Source organism: Protopterus annectens, chromosome 4.part0 (assembly GCF_019279795.1).
Source record: "Protopterus annectens isolate FY-2018-M chromosome 4.part0, PAN1.0, whole genome shotgun sequence".
NCBI lineage: Eukaryota > Metazoa > Chordata > Ceratodontiformes > Protopteridae > Protopterus > Protopterus annectens.
Genome location: NC_056733.1, coordinates 1361437715 through 1361454756, shown reverse-complemented (window position 1 = coordinate 1361454756; position 17042 = coordinate 1361437715). Strand labels below are relative to the sequence as shown.

At 36.4% G+C, this 17042-nt stretch overlaps 1 protein-coding gene across 1 annotated transcript in view; it reads right to left on the bottom strand.

Moving 5' to 3' along the window:
- Positions 1-17042, bottom strand: part of LOC122800450 (short transient receptor potential channel 7-like) — a 752910-nt gene that overhangs the window by 626587 nt on the left and 109281 nt on the right. The gene's annotated exons all lie outside the window — the stretch shown is intronic.

The following is a 17042-nucleotide window of genomic DNA, read 5'->3' as shown; positions in this document are numbered from 1 at the left end:
GCATACTTGATGAGACCAAATGACATTACAATGTCATCTGAGAAAATTTGAATGACTTGTGGCTGTTCTTCCTGGTGTTTATCGAATGAAATATAAAGTGTTATCATCTACAAAACGTAGATCAGACTGAATCCATGACCTAGGCTGTTAAGTTAAACAGATTAACAGATAGAGAGCAAGTCAAAGCAGTAATGCTGACAAAGAATCACCCTGGAATATTCCATACTAGATTTTCACATTCTGGAGAGAAATTTGCCTCTTTTTATGGTTTAATTGCAAAGTGAATTTTTAACTCTTTATAGTAACTGCAACAAAATGTGTCAATGTCTGATGAATCTTGTACAATTGTAAGCATTCTGTAAACGAGAAATGAACAATACTATCAAGTAAGTATATATATATATATATATATATATATATATATATATATATATATATATATACATTTATATATATATATATATATGTGTGTGTGTCTGTGTGTGTGTGGATCCCTATCGGTTGATTGAATTTTCAGAAACTCGAAATTCATTTGGTCGGGACCATTTCATTGAGTTTTTGAAATCTCAAAGCTTTAGAATAGAAATCACAGTACAGACAGGATCAGGAAATGTACCCTTTTCTTCACTGTTGCGCAATCTTGGAGTCAGTATATATAATTTGCAGGGGGGTGCAGGGGGCTTGCCCCCTGGATAAATACAAAAAAGTAGATTTTTGTGGGGTTTTTTTGTTTTGTTTTGTTTTTTTTTTTGACGTTTGAATTTTTGGAAACTCAATCATATGGTCTCATCCTATGAATTTTGAGTTTCTAAAAACTTGCTCATCTGACATAGATCACTATCTCTGTCTCTCTCTCTCTCTCTCTCTCACTTTCTCTCTCCCTCTCTCTCTCTATATATGTATAGTTGACTTTTATATCCCAAAAAGCCACAATACCAAAGAACAGAAGATCGAGGATAAAAGGACGAAACTCAAAATCACAAATCACGTATGTTTTCCCAGGGCAAATGAATACTTGCTCAAAACAACATTAAATCACAATGTACCAGCTAAAACCCACCTACACCTACCACACCCACCAATGTGAGGGGGCTGCACTCCACCCTACCCGCCAACTATATATACCAACTCCAGGATCACACTACAGTGGAGATAGGGCATAATTCCACCTGTGGACAAGTGTTTACTTGTCCTGGGAATAATTACGTGATTCTAGATTTTGAGTTTTGTCCTTCTTATCTCGATCTTTCGTGTCTTCAGTAATGTGGCTTTTCGGGATACAGAAGTAGATATATATATATATATATATATATATATATATATATATATATATATGCGTGTGTGTGTGTGTGTGTGTGTGTGTGTGTGTGTGTGTGTGTGTGTGTGTGTGTGTGTGTGTGTGTGTGTGTGTGCATTGTAATCCGGCCCTACCATAGTGAGATTCCTGTTCATTTTATATGTTTCCACTATTTTTGTTCCTTACAAATTCTTTTTTTCCCTTCTATTCTAAAGCCATGATTGGATTTTATCTAAATGACTGTATAATCTATTGACATTAATTCCTGTATATGACTTATATGTTTTTGGGAGGCAGGTTATTTATGAATAGTTCTTTGTGTGGTTTGCAGGTTCACTTTTAAGTAAGAGTATGACTTTCTCCATTGTCAGCTAGTGTGGTGTCATGTCAAGGTGTACATATAAGTAGTTTTTATTCAAGGCTAAATCTTGGAGAAAAGGTTGTAATACCTTTAGTTAGGTACAACATCTGGACCCGACATTTTGATATTATGAGCTTGTTTTAACTTTATCTCCATCTCAGTAACAGTTACTTAATTCTAATCCATATCTTCAATATCAGAATGTCTTAGTTGTTCTTTTACTTCTCTTATCAATTCTTCCTCCTTGTTGTGTTCAGCTAGGTCCTCATAGATATTTTTCCAGAATGTAACTCATAACCAACTCTACTAAATGCCCTTAATACCATAATCTACCTTATTCACCTTCTATGTGTATCCACTAATCTGCATTTATGTTTTTGTATTCTGTTCCTTCAATTGCTTCTTAATTGTTTCACAAGTGTTTCTTGTCAGTGTTCTGAGGTGGTGCTCTATTTCTTCCCTTATTTTCCTTTATAAATATAAACTTTCTTTGCAATAACTTGTCTGTTAATAGTTTGGTTGCACAGTAATATATTCTGCTAATTTCTGTTGTATCATGTGGATCTCTCTTTAAAGTTCCAGTTTCTTTATTAACTTGGCTTATTAGCTTTTAACTTATTGTGACGTATTCCCTTTCAGCAGCACCTGTCTGTCATACAAATTATTTATTTTTATAATTTTCTATCAAATCCAGCAGGTCTTCCCTTAAATTATTTCCTTCAGAACTGAAAGTTTCTTCTACAATTTGTGCTTTCTGTTTGTTCTGCCATATGTGCAATACAGTGTTTTTTTTTTTTAAATTGTGTGATTTTTTTTTTTTGTGAAATGTCTTCATTGCTTTCAACATTTAATTGAATTAATGAACAGTTTCCTTTACTATTACAATCTTCTGCATCCTGTTTCACTTCCTCATGCTATACCTAATTTAATAAACCACCTTACAGACTGCAGTAAGGTATAACTAGTGATGTAACATTGCCTAGGTCAGTTTATAGACGAAGGACATGGTTGTTCAGTATCAGAAGCATGCCATCCACTGCTAGGTATGTAGATGAACAGGTACAAGTCTGCAGTAAGATAGGGATGTAGGTGACTCCTTCATCCTGAGAAATCTTGCATACTATGTTTAACTTAATCTTTATCCTATACAAATGCATTCATCAGAGGGAAATTAAATTGCCTATGGCACTGTTAATATACCTTTTATTACACTAATGTAGATAATTATTTTCCTCCTGTAGAGTCTCCTATATGATATTAATGTCTTTATACTGTCAGAAACTGAATCAATGTGCTTAAATGAGTTTGCTGCTCAAATTCCCTTGCTGTGGATTTTGACATCCAAAATAGAGGATCATCTCTAATAGTCAGTTATACGTTATGGTTGTTCTCTTTTTTAATTTATCAAAATCTTTTGGGTTTCTAATACCATGACAGGAATGGACCCCATTCCTAAGTCAAAGTATGATTAAAGTTCATGAAATGAGTGTTGTTTTAATCACTGATGTCAGGCAAAAGTGCTCTTTGCAGCATCCACAAAGTGCCCAGTACTGATTCCTTCAGCAATTCCTATGGGGTTACATATCTAAATATGATTATAGATTCTTTTTTATAAGACCTGTTGCTCCTACTACTATTGGAACTGTCTGGGTATCTATCTTCCACATTGTTCTTGTTTTTGCCTGCAGATTCTGATATTTTATGACTTTTTGTCTCTCTATACGCAAGTCTCTGTAGTGACTGGGTCTGGTGATTTCAGTAATCAATGCTACTTTTGTCTTCTTTTCATGGACCACTATATCTGGTCTTCTAGCATCTATATTTTGAACTGTTGGTAATGGATGATCCCACGTGATGTAGACTTCATCATTTTCTATGATGCTTTGTGGCTCATGTTTCCAGTGTTTTTCAACCACTTCAATGGCATAAGTTTTGTACAATCCCAAGTGCAACAGTCTTGCCACATTAACATTGTAACATTGCCTAGGTCAGTTTATAGAAGAAAGACAAGGAATTTCAGTATGCAGCCCAGCCATTACTATGTCACAGCTAGCAACAAAGTGTGCAACTGTTTCCAATTTGGTTTTACAAAACCTACATTTGTCTGTTTCTCCCACATGTTCAATGGGCTTTGTAAACAGGCGTGCACATAGCCCACTATCTTGTGCTGCCAATATTAACCTTTTATCTTTTGGTTTGAATTTGCCTCTCCTTAACCATTCCTGCATTAATTCCTGATCAACACGAGGTTCATCCAAACATTTTCTATACTTACAATTATATTTATGCTTTCTCCACTTCTCTTGCCTTCTCATCTGGTTGGTCACCTTATATTCTTTCTTTTGTGTTTTAGCACATTCAGTTGCTGCCTGATTTTTATCTACTGGTTTGATATCCATGCCTGCTTGATCCCGATATGCTTCTGCTAGATTAAGCAGAGAGATCATCTTAGATTTATTCTCCTCATGGTTTAAAACTTTCATGATATTTGGGTCTTGTGAAGTCAGCAGATATGAGTGGAGTCCCATGATTGCAGATTTATACATGTAATCAATTTCAAGGAGGCCCATCCCTCCTTTGGAACAGGGAATATATAATCTTGGTATGCACTGATTTTTATAAATCATTTGGTGAGCATGAAGCATCCTTCTTGTTTTCCTGTCTAATCTATTCAACATGTTTTGTGGTCAGTCAATCACTCCAAATCTATAAGTCAGGACAGGAAGAGCAAATTGGTTTATAGCTTGGATTTTGTTCCTAAATGTCAATACTGTTTTCAGGATTAATTTAAGTCTTCTAAAGTATTCCTTACTACGTTTTATTTACATTTGTTCATGTTTTACTGTTAATCCTTCATCAAATCCCATATATTTATACACTCCCTCTTGCTCAAGTTCTTTTGTATCACATTCTTGTCACAAACTGATGTTTTCCTGGTGCTGCAGTTTTCCTGCTTTAAAGGTTGCTTTTGCACTATTATCAAGACCAAATGATATTCTTATCTCATCTGAAGAAAGTTTTGACAACTTGCAGTTATACTTTCAATTCCTCATCTGATGAAGTTTTAAATCATTGACAAAGAGAAGATGAGAAGTTGTTACACTGTGTTGTTTTCTAGGAGACAAATTATAGCCATGGCCTAAGCTGTTAAGTAGATAGCTTATCAGGTTAAGGGCAAGGCAGAATAGCGGTGGTGACAGAGAGTCACCTTGGAATATCCCCTTTGAATTTTTATCTGTGAGATAATAATTTGTCCTTTATCATAGCTTAATTGCAATGTGGTCTGGCACTGTTTCATGGTCACTGTAATATAGTTAATTAGTGTAGGGTGTACCTTATACATTTTTAAGCACTCTTTTATCCATGAAGGTGGGTACTATGAAATGCTTTTTTGTAGTCAATCCATGCCATACTTAAATTCTTCCCCTTTTTACAGTTCTCCACTATGAATTCATTTAATGACAAATTATCCTTTGTTCCATATGACTTTCATTTTTTTTCCTTTTTGTTCTACTGTCATAATTGAGTTTTCTTCCAAATGACTATAAACTCTTTCAGCATCAATTCCCATGCATAGTTTATAGATTAGACTCATAGATTAGTACTAAGCTTACTGCCCTTGCGGGCTATTTTAAGCCTAGCCAATTATCCCTTGTGAGACTCAAACCCTGTACCTTGTGCCTGCAAGGCAAACACCTTAACCATTAGGCCACCATATGTGTCATTGGAAGGCAAGTTATTGGTCTATAATTTTTAGGGTAGCTTGTAGGTTGACTCTTGGTAGCAGCATTGTTTTTTCTGTTGTTATCCAGGTTGGTGTCTGTTTGGGGTGTGCATATAAATAGTTCTTACTCATGGCTAAATCTTAGTGCAAAGATGTTAATACTTTTAACCAAAAGTTAGTTACTGCATCTGGGCCTGGGGTTTTCCAATTACTGGCTTTTCTAAACTTTTTGTTTCAATCTCTCTGGCTGTTACCTTATCCCATTTTATATCCTTTACCTTTAAACTTCTTATACTTTCTTTTAGTTCTTCTGTACATTTAGCATCTTTGTTATGTCCCACACAATCTTCATAGATACTTCTCCAAAATGTATCTATTTCTCATTTTTTTGGTGGTCTTTCATTTCCTTTTACCCTGTTTCCCAATTCTCTATAAAGCTTTTTTGAGTCCTCAATGAATTGCTTAGTTTGTACTTTCCTTTATATTTATCTGTGTATCTTCTAAGTTTTTCCGCCTGTGCTCAAATTTTTAGTTGTTATTTGCAACAGTGCATGATAGATCCTGGTCTGTTCTAATACTGTGCATTGCTTTTTATCACATCTATCTTTCTTAGTATTTTTGTTGATCTGTTCCTTCTTCTACATTCTTCTAACAGTGACACTTCTTGTCTTAATTGCTTTATAGTTTTCTCTATTCGATACTTACTTTTGTTTTATCAAACTTCTGTCTTAATTTATCTCATTAATGTAGACAACTGTTTATCTCCTATAGACTCTCCCATATGATATTAATGTCTTTATGCTGGAAGAAGCTAAATCAATGTGCTTAAATGAGTTTGCTGCACTTTTCCTTGCTGTGGGTTTTGACAGCCAAAATGGGGGATCATCTGTAATAGAGTCTAACTTTGTATATCAATCATTATATTTCACAGAAAGGAACAAGTGACATAAAACAAATATATAATCTTCTGCATATTAATGCATACAGTGCATGCCTACTCCTAAATACCAGCTGTGCATGTGTCCCTGTATCCATGTTGCACAATTATGAGACACTATGGTGAATTGCATGGAAATCAGAGTCCTGTGTAGGGCAGGCATCTTAGGTTGTCATTTTTCTTCACTATACATTCATGGAGACGATTACTAGTGTTAGTATCTCATGAATAGCTCTGGCCTAGAATGAGAAAAGAGAGCAGTATTATGGGTCCTCTTCTGTATAGTCAGTTCAGGAAGCAGCTTTTAGGAGTGTATGTAGGTCTTTTTAAGAATGCCTTCTATGAAGTTGCAGATATGCTGTCCAGAGTGACTGCCATTTCAAGTAATGTTGAGCAGTGTAGACACCAGTGCAATATCTTAATGTGCCATTACACTGAAGATCTTTGGGAATGTAAAGTACAGGATTAGCAAGGATGCCCTGAAAAAGAATATTTACCATTCCTCTGCATTCAGTAGTGACTTTAATAAAATGTTTGGTGTTTCCAAAAAGTATTTTCTTTCTTTCTTTCCTTGTTTATTTATTTATATTTACTTACTATGATAGATACCCTTTGCATCCCAGGTTGGCTTATATGGGTAATTATCTTTAATTATCTTTATGCAATGTGTAGTTTTGGTGGCAGTTATTTTACTGCAGCACTGGGATTAGTGCGGAACTGGGCAGTGGGCTGTGACTTTGGAGCATACTGGACACCATGCCATGCTTTTCTGTTATTGCATAAAGGAAAGTTAGTGTAGTTGTGCCTGTTTCAGTGCACCTAACAACATTACTGCAGCTGTCTTGGTTCCTTTGGACATAAATGTGGAAGTATAGGTTGCTTGTTGCCTCCTTGTATATGCATATTGTATAGTACTTTGGCATTGAGATGTAGGACTTATTTCAGTGTTCTGCTTACTTGAAGATGTCTGAATCTGTACAGCTGCTGTGATATGAATTTCAGTCATATCAGTATGTAATTGCTTGCATATCCCTTTTGGCTTCAGCATCAGCACAGTGTGAAGAGAATGCTGCAACATGCCACAGGAGGCAGAAGGGATTACAGGATCAGCAGGGTTAATAGGATTCTATGTCCACTTTTGGCTATTATCTTCCAGATCCTCATTAATAATATAACATTTTCCATTGCTGTCTCCAGGTCACCATAGCCAACCAGATCCACAGATGCATCAGCCATGGTCAAATTCCAAATTCCACATTGGTTGAGGCAGTGGCCGGTGAATGTGGTGCAAATGCTTTATCTGATGCTGGTGAATGGGGTGCAAATGCTTTATCTGATGCTGGTGAATGCGGTGCAAATGTTTTATCTGAAAGGGCTCTGGCCCATTCTAGGCAGGAAGCCCACTCAAATTATTGGTCCTGGGTTTGATGGAACTGGAGCATGAGCAGAGGTGGTGTTTGACCAGGTAATTACACCTTGTATCATCAGGAATCAATACTTCCTATAGCCATTTGTAATCTCACTGGATGACATTGCTAATGCTACTAGACCACCAGACATTGGTGAGGTCAATGCCATTAGCTACCCTGACCAAGGACCACCATCTACTGAGTCCCAGAAATGTTCTGGATTGATCAGCAACTTGAAATGTCCAGACCTATTACAGCAAGTCCCAAAACATGGAGACTGAATGACCAGAACAAAACAGTCTGACATATATCAAATCTGAGATGGCTATAGTATTTCCTGAAATAATCCATTTTTCTCTGAGGTATGGTAAGCTCATCGTTTGCATATATAAGTTTGTGTGGAGTGATTTGCTAAACCCCCCACATTGGAGTAAAGTGATGTTTCAGATTTGCTCTTTTCTTGGATTTTCATTTTTATCACTGTCTGTTGGCACTCAGTTAGGAGTGCTGACATTTCAATAGGGAGCCTGAATGTACTCCATCCCTTTGTGAATGTGTCTTGTTTGTCAGTGCTCTTTGTGTGTATGTGTGTGTGTGTGTGTGTGTGTGCGTGTGTGTGTGTGTGTGTGTGTGTGTGTGTGTGTGTGTGTGTGTGTCTGTGTGTGTGTGTGTGTGTGTGTGTGTGTGTGTGTGTGTGTGTGTGTGTGTGTGTGTGTGTGTGTGTGTGTGTGTGTGTGTGTGTGTGTGTGTGTGTGTGTGTGTGTGTGTGTGTGTGTGTGTGCGTGTGTGTGTGTGTGTGTGTGTGTGTGTGTGTGTGTGCGTGTGTGCGTGTGTGTGTGTGTGTGTGTGTCTGCCTGTCTGTTCAATATTCCAGCTCTTACTCTCCATTCTTCTTCTGCTGTTCACTTCAACCTTGGCCTCTTCACCTTTATCTCTCTCTCTTTAAAATCACATTGTCTCTCCAGAAAAACACCATACGTTTGCCCAACCTGCTTTTTTTCAGTGTTCTTGCTGTGTTTCTCTGCTTCACATAACCTTTTGTTTGCTTTCCTGCACTTGCTTTTCTCTCTGTTTAATGAACCAATAAAGGTTTGCAGTTTAACAGTAACCCATCATTCGTTCCTTCCCACTTACCATGCTGTTTTCCTTTGGACTATGCAGCAGCAGCTGCCTGCCAAAATAGATGAGAGCTCAAGCTTCCTGCTGGGTCTTCAAAAGTTTTACATGATGGAACGTGAGACTGCTGGTTTGATTTATTTGTACAGTCTTGGTTACTCTGATCTGTTTCTTTAACAACACTTCTTCTCCAACTTATCTATCTTCCTGAATCACAGTTATGTGCCTTTTCATGTTTTATATCCGTTTTAAATTTCATATCTGTTTAGCACTGTTATCTGCCATGAAATGTGTAAAGTCTACATTATTTTACTGTGCTGTTCTATGAGCCCAGACTAAGAAGTTTTGCATCTGGAGATAACAGGCAAAAAAAGGAGTTATTCAAGACTTGGAAATGTGATTAGTGATAGTACATCTACAACTACCAGAATGCATGTCAAAATAAGGCAACCACAAGGCTCCTGGAGGTGGAACCAGTTTATGAGCTTAAAGATTCACTAAACATTGCAGAGGTCTCTTCTACATTTGCTGCCTGAGACACTTGAAAAAGCTGTCAGAGTTTTGGCTGAGAATGTGCTCCTGTGCCTTTTGGGGCAAAAACACAGGTCAGAGGCTTTACTTGTACCTGGTTTGATAAGAACAGGCCATCTTCAAAATCTACGAATTTACTTCTGGCTACTTCACCTAAAAGTTCCATATTCACATTAAAATTACAAATGATGAGACGTTTACCCTCAAGAAACAGCAAACGTTAGCTTTGGTTTCATTCCATACCCAAGAAAGAGAGAGAGAGAGAAAGATCCTTGAAATCTTAACTAATTTCTTACTGTATTACAAATGCTGGACATTGAGAAATGTTAAAGTTTAAATCTTCAAAATCTATGTTACTGAATCAAATATTTTCTGTACTGCAAAGTGCAGTTTAAATTTACTCCTTAGCAGAAGAACGTATCTGTGTAAGGAAAGGGAGGGCTGGTAGCTGTAGTGCTTTACATATTTAGTTGATGCCTATAACCTGGTACAATGTGTTCAGAATAAACAGTCTACTATCAAGGACCTGTAATTAGCATACATTGTTAAGTAATCTGTGACTGTTCCCATTCCTTGTTTATTGTAATGTATGCCAGAAGCTTCTAAATACACAGCTATCTAAATGTGTGTTGCAGTTTGCTATGGGACCTGGATTACTAAATAAAGCTTTTGAAATATTTAGCATGTTGGACCTCTATACCAAGCTATTACAACAAGTATAATAAAGAAAAAAAATTATCCTCTACGGTAGAATTCTGATTCATAATGACTGTCATGAGTAATAAGCCTTTTAACAGATATGCAAATTACTCCTAAGGACACAACATGTTCTAGTACATTGGCTTGTGAATACACAATGATAAACATATTTATAAATACAGTAACACCGACAAGTCAGTCACCAGTGCAACAAAAGTTGAGAATTTAACAAGCCTGTAAAATACTTAGCTTATAATAAGCCTGATATCCATTACACTCAGAAGTAGGCACCAAATAAAGTAAAAAAGGTCAAAACAGTCTCACCTTGACAAATCAGAGAAACATCCATGTAAAATCATTTGCAAGCCAGACTGAGCATGGAATCATGCGACATATGCTGGTTACCTCATTGGAAATAAAGGTGATCTGGCACACTCATTCTTGGCAGCACCATGATATGCAAATTTTTATTAATGCTCTTAAGCCAACAGGCTTGACAATGGAAAACATCATAACACAGCAGCCATACTAGGTAAGTAGTCATCATGACCATGAGACGGATAACCAAAACAAATGTATTTATTTATTTATTTGTTTGTTTGCTCCCATGCAGTCTGAATCAAAAGTGCATGCCAGTGTCCTCTTCTCTTATTGGGTCTGCATAATCCTGCTTACCACTCCTGGACTTTCTCAGTCTGGGTTGAGGCTAATAGCAATCCTAAGGGCATCACAGGACCAGTTGTCATCTTGCTGTCAAGGAGGGTTGTCATGACCTACCCTCACCCCCACATCCATTGTCACCTGGTACATCCAATGGTTACTCCCCTCTAGGGATACACACCCCCATTATATTGCTGGCTTGTACTTGGGATCATATGCAAGAAGTTCCTGGGCAACCACCTTCCCGCTGAGATGGGCACACACATCATTCCCTGTCAAGCACTTCAGGAACCTGTGTCAGTAACTGAACTTGGGTCCATTGGGCCTTAGGACTATCGCTGTATGCCATGGTGCTAGCCATAACACATTATTTCTGTGCTGATTACATTTTCTCTTTACATAGCTTTTGTTTATGTTCTGTTGTAAATACATCTTTTTTTTCCCTTGGAGGGCCTCTAAAAATACACATAGCCTAGCAGAACTAATAAAATAATAAAATGATACAATTAAAAGTATTCAGTACTGGTATCTCTGCTGTTAATGCAGCCTGCTATAACATTTCCCCTCTTCATTCACGTGAGCTCAGAAGTGTAATTTTAAATAAGTTAAAAACACACTGACGTGCAATACATTCAAAGAAAAGGTTAATAACTGTTTTACATTTACAGGTATATGCTGCTGTCAGAAATGATGCAAACAATCCAGTGATAACAACCATATATACCAGTCATGTTGCAAGTAAATAATGTATAATACTATCTGAAAATGCTACTAATAGTAGATTAATAGATTTAGAATTATGGTGGTGCATATTACTTTAGATCTCTAGTCTATTTTCTCCTACATGAAAGGCACTGCTACTCTTTTTGACTCCATGACTTCTTGTTCATTCACCTGCTCTGCTCTAACCAGACTTTCTGTTTCACTTTTCCAATTCCATAGCACTCTCTAAAATGTCAGTGGAAATCTTTTACCATATAACACTCAAAACATGGAACACCGTTCTCACTCTTAGGGATGGCCTTTCAACTCAGCTCTTGGATTAGTCAGTAATGATGCAGAATTTCACAAACATATCCAACAGCAATACACCTTACAGCATTACATAATCCTTCCAGTTCCCTTTGCACAACAACCTTGTAGTTTTCCATTTCCTCATTCTTCTACTCACAGGAGTTTCCCGAGTCTTTAAAGTTCGACACAAAGTCCTTCAGACTGTCCTTATTTTTCTTATTTATGGCAACAGTGTTTCTCAACACAATATGCACTTCTTATCTGTAGCCAGCTATAGTCACTTGTAGTACTCATTCTAACCCTTGTAACGCCACCATACTTTTTACAGTTCACCGTCTCAATTTATTTCATCTTTAATGGTCTTTAGACTGTTGCACATAAAAATTAATACATATGTGTGTATACCATTCCACTTTTTATTGTATTTTTTTTCTTATAAATATGTTTATGTTTTTTCCACATTTATGTAAGCTACAGCTGTAAAAAGACCTAGTCATCCATTCTACCTATCTGTTCAAAACAAATAAATGCATCACTAAGTATGATGCATTTGCTGTGGTGTCATGCTAATTATTCATTTAGACCACTGTTACTAACAATACTCCGGAAGTACATACCAACATATGAGGATGTGGATGGAAGAATAGCTATGGTCTAGCAAGTCTTTGAGAGCACTGGAGCTACTTCCTGAGAAGCAGTCCCTCCCCCTTTCCAGCCTTCATTTGATCATGACAAACAACACTAGCCAGTTATCTTTATTGTCTTAACATTCTTACATCTACTTTACAAGAATATGTTTAAATCGCCCCATTCCAGTTGTCACTGATGTCCTTTTCTACCATACTCTCTACTTTACCTCCAGCTCTGTCCCTCCCAGTTGTCCACAGACAACCTTGCTCATATCTATCATATTTCACTTTCCCCTTATCTCTTCTAATATACACATGTTCCCACAACTGGTTAAGCTTCTCTTTATACCATAACTCCTCTAGTCCTTTTACTTTTTTTATTAACACTTTAGTTCATACATTCTACTACAGCAATACCACAGTTGGCAGGTGTGGGAGTTATGCAGGAATGATATTCCTAAAAATCTATATTTACTCCAGGGGATGATCCCTAAGGGATAAACATGAAGACCACAAGAAAGTAAATTTTGTGTAACTCACCCCACTGCCAGTTAGATTAGCTATGCCAAAAATCTTCCATTTGTGAACTTTTGCAAGGTGTTGTGAACTTATATAACCAGTAGAAATGTTCACTTGAAGCTGAACAGCAAGGAAATGTACAGAAAACTGTGGCAACTCTGGAGCAGTCAATGTTGAGGAGTGATAGGCCAATGAGTCTCCATATGACAGATGACAAATGATGAAATTGAAGAGTATATGCTACAGGAAGATGCTATAGAACTTCTTACAGAACGCCCACAGAAAATGGAGAACAAAATATATGCCCTCAGTTTAGAAAAAATTAACTAAGAGATGAATTGCTTGACTAAATAGAGCTAGATAGACATATTAAAATCAATGAAATAGACAGAAGGTCAATAAAACCAAAAAAGACAGAAGTTTGGTAAAACAAATGAACACAGTAGGTAGGACTGTCCATATAGATCTATGTGATATAACAGAAGTAAAGAGGATATATTACTGTGCAGCTCAATCAATAACAGATAAAATTCTATCACAAAAACACAGGGTAGTAAGGGAAAGGAAGGGGAGAAATCAAATACCATTATGGAAGTATCGAATAGAGAAAGCTATAAAGCAGGTAAGACAAGAATTGTCACTGTTAGATGAGTATAGAGGAGGGAACAGATCAACAAAAATACTCAGAAAGATAGATGTGATAAAAGCAATGTGCAACATTATAATGGATCAGGAGCTATCATGCACTATCCCAAATAATAAACTAAAAATATCAACACAGGCAGAACAACTTAAAAGATACACAGATAAATATAAAGGAAAAGTACAAAATAAGCAATTTATTGATGACTCCAAAAAGATTTATAGAGACCTAGGAAACAAGGTAAAAAAATTGAAAGACCACCCAAAAAAGAAGAAATAGATACATTTTGGAGAAGTATTTATGAAGATCCTGTGGAACATAACACAGATGCTAAATTGATAGAAGAAGTAAAAGAAAGTATAGGAAGTTCAAAGGTACAGGGTATGAAATGGGATGAAGTAACAGCCAGTGAGATTGAAACAAAGTTAAGAAAAGCCTCTAATTGGAAAACACCAGGCCCAGATGCAGTACCAAACTTCTTGTTAAAATTAACATCTTTACACAAAGATTTATCCATGAGTAAGAACTATTTACATGCGCACCCTGAACAGACAGCAACCTGGCTAACAACAGGAAAAACAATGCTCCTACTTAAAAGCAAACCTGCACGCTACCCTAAAAATTATAAACCAATAACTTGCCTTCCAACTATATATGAACTATACACCAGAATTAATGCTGACAGAGTTTATAGTCATTTAGAAAAAAACTCAGTCTTGGCAAAAGAACAAAGGGGCAATAAAAGAAAGTCATATAGAACAAAGGATCATCTGTTGCTAAATGAAGTCATAATGGAGAACTGTAAAAAGGGGAAGAATCAATGTATGGCATGGACTGACTACAAAAAAGCATTTGATAGTATCCCACATTCATGGATAAAATAGTGCTTAAATATGTACACCCTACATTGATCAACTACATTACAGTGATCATGAAACAGTGGCAGACCACTTTGCAATCAAGCCATGATAAAGGATAAATTATTAATCCAGGGATAAAAATCCAAAGATGGATATTCAAGGATGACTCCGTAACACCTCTGCTATTCTGTGTTGCCCTTAACCCATTAAGCTGTCTACTTAACTGAATAGGCTATTGCTATTACATGGCTCCTAGAAAACAACAAAGTGGAAAGACTTCCCATCTTCTCTTTGCCAATGATTTAAAACCACATAGCTCATCAGATGAGGTACTGAAAGCATAACTGCAAGTAGTCAAAACTTTTTCAGATGATATAAGAATGTCATTTGGTCTTGATAAGTGTGCAAAAGCAACCTAAAAAGCAGGAAAACTGCAGCACCAAGAAACCATCAGTTTGGGACAAGAATATGATATTAAAGAACTTGAGCAAGATGGGGTTTATAAATATTTGGAAATTGATGAAGGAAAAACAATAAAACATGAACAAATGTGAATAGGAATATTTTAGAAGACTTTAATCCTGAAAACAGTGTTGACATCTTGGAACAAAATTCAAACTATAAACCAGTTTGCTCTTCCTGTCCTAACTTACAGTTTTGGAGTAATTGACTGGCCATAAAACATGTTGGATAGATTAAATAGGAAAACAAGAAGGATGCTTCATACTCAAAAAATGATTTATAAAAATCAGTGCATACCAAGATTATATATTCCCCATTCTGAAGGAGGAATGGGCCTCCTCGAAATTGATTAAATGTATAGATCTGCAATCGTGGGACTCCACACATATCTACTGACCTCACAGGAAACAAATGTAGTTAAAGTTTTGAAACATGAGGAGAATAAATCAAAGATGACATCCCTGCTTAGTTTAGCAAAAGCATATCGACATTAAGCAGGAATGGAAATCAAACCAGAAGTAGATAAAAATCAGGTGGCCAGTGAATTTTGTCAAAAAAAAAAAAAAAAAAAAGAATATAAGGTGAAGGATCAGATGAAAAGGCAAGAAATGTGGAAAATGCATAAATATAGCTGCAAGTATAGAAAACTTCTGGAAGAAGCCCATGTTGATCAAGATCGAATCCAGAAATGGTTAAGGAGAGGTCAATTCAAACGAAAAGATGAAAGGTTAATATTGGTGGCCCAAGATAGTGGGCTATGCACACATTGGTTTACAAAGTCCATTGAACACGTGGGAGAAACAGATAAATCTAGGCTTTGTATAACCTAATTGGAAACAGTCCCACACCTTGTTGTTGGTTGTGACATACTAATGTCAGATGGACTGTATACTGAAAGGCATAATAATGTGGCAAGATTGTTGTACTGGGGATTGTGTAAACATTATGGTATTGAAGTAGCTGAAAAACACTGGAAACATGAGTCACACAGCATCATAGAAAATGATGAAGTCTGCATCACATGGGATCACACATTACTAACAGTTCAAAAGATAAATGCAAGAAAACCAGATATAGTGGTGCATGAAAAGAAGACAGAAGTACCATTTATCATTGAAGTCGCTACACACAGTGACTACAGTGTCTTGTGTACAGAGAGACACAAAGTCATAAAATATCAGGATTTGCAGGCCAAAACAAGAACAATGTGGTAGAAAGATGCCCAGACAGGTCCAATTATAGTAGAAGTAGCGGGTCTTATAAAAATGAATCTACAGTCATATTTAGATATATTACCAATACATCTAACTCCATACAGATTGCAGAAGGAGTCATTACTGGGCACATTACAGGTGCTGCAAAGAACACGTCTGGCTGACATCAAAGATTGAAACAATACTAATTTCATGAACTTTAATTGTACTTTGACTTGTAATGGGCTATATTCCCATCATCATAATAGAAACACAAAAGACTTGGAGAAATTAAAAAAGTAAATTTTGTGTAACTCACCCCACTGCCAGCTAGTTTAGCTATGCCAAAGATCTTTCATTTGTGAACTTTTGCAATGTGTTGTGAACTTCTAATTATCATTTCACTATGCTAATTATTTGTTTAATCATGTTTGTAACTTGTTTTGTTTGTATAATAATAATAATAATAATAATAATAACAATAATAATTTAAAAAGAAAAATTATACCCAAATCATCATTACTGAACTCCTGTGCAGATTAAGTCTGCAGACTGAAAGATGTGGAAAAAAAATGGTTCCAAGCTAAGTTCTTCCTTGTAAGTGTGCTGCTTTGCTTAAAAGTATTTAAAATGATGTGATCGGATTTCTTGACTGACACAGGAATTAATGCAATAGTAATAAAACATGTTAGTTCTGCTTTCTTAGGCAATGACTGGATGAATGAGCTCATGTATCTCTCTCTCTCTCTCTGTCTTTGACTCTCTCTCTCTTCTGTTTCTCTCTCCCTCTCTCATTTCCACTGTCTACGTCTGTCGCTTCCTCTACTATGACCAATTATGTATTGCTTAGATTTGTCAATTAACAAAAAAAATAAATATTAATTTCTACCTAGAAGAACTGCTAGTTTGGCTCAGCAGGTTAATGTTATGCACTACTAATAAGCATCATTCTCTACTTCTGGGTTTGATGACTCCTATATGAATTGTA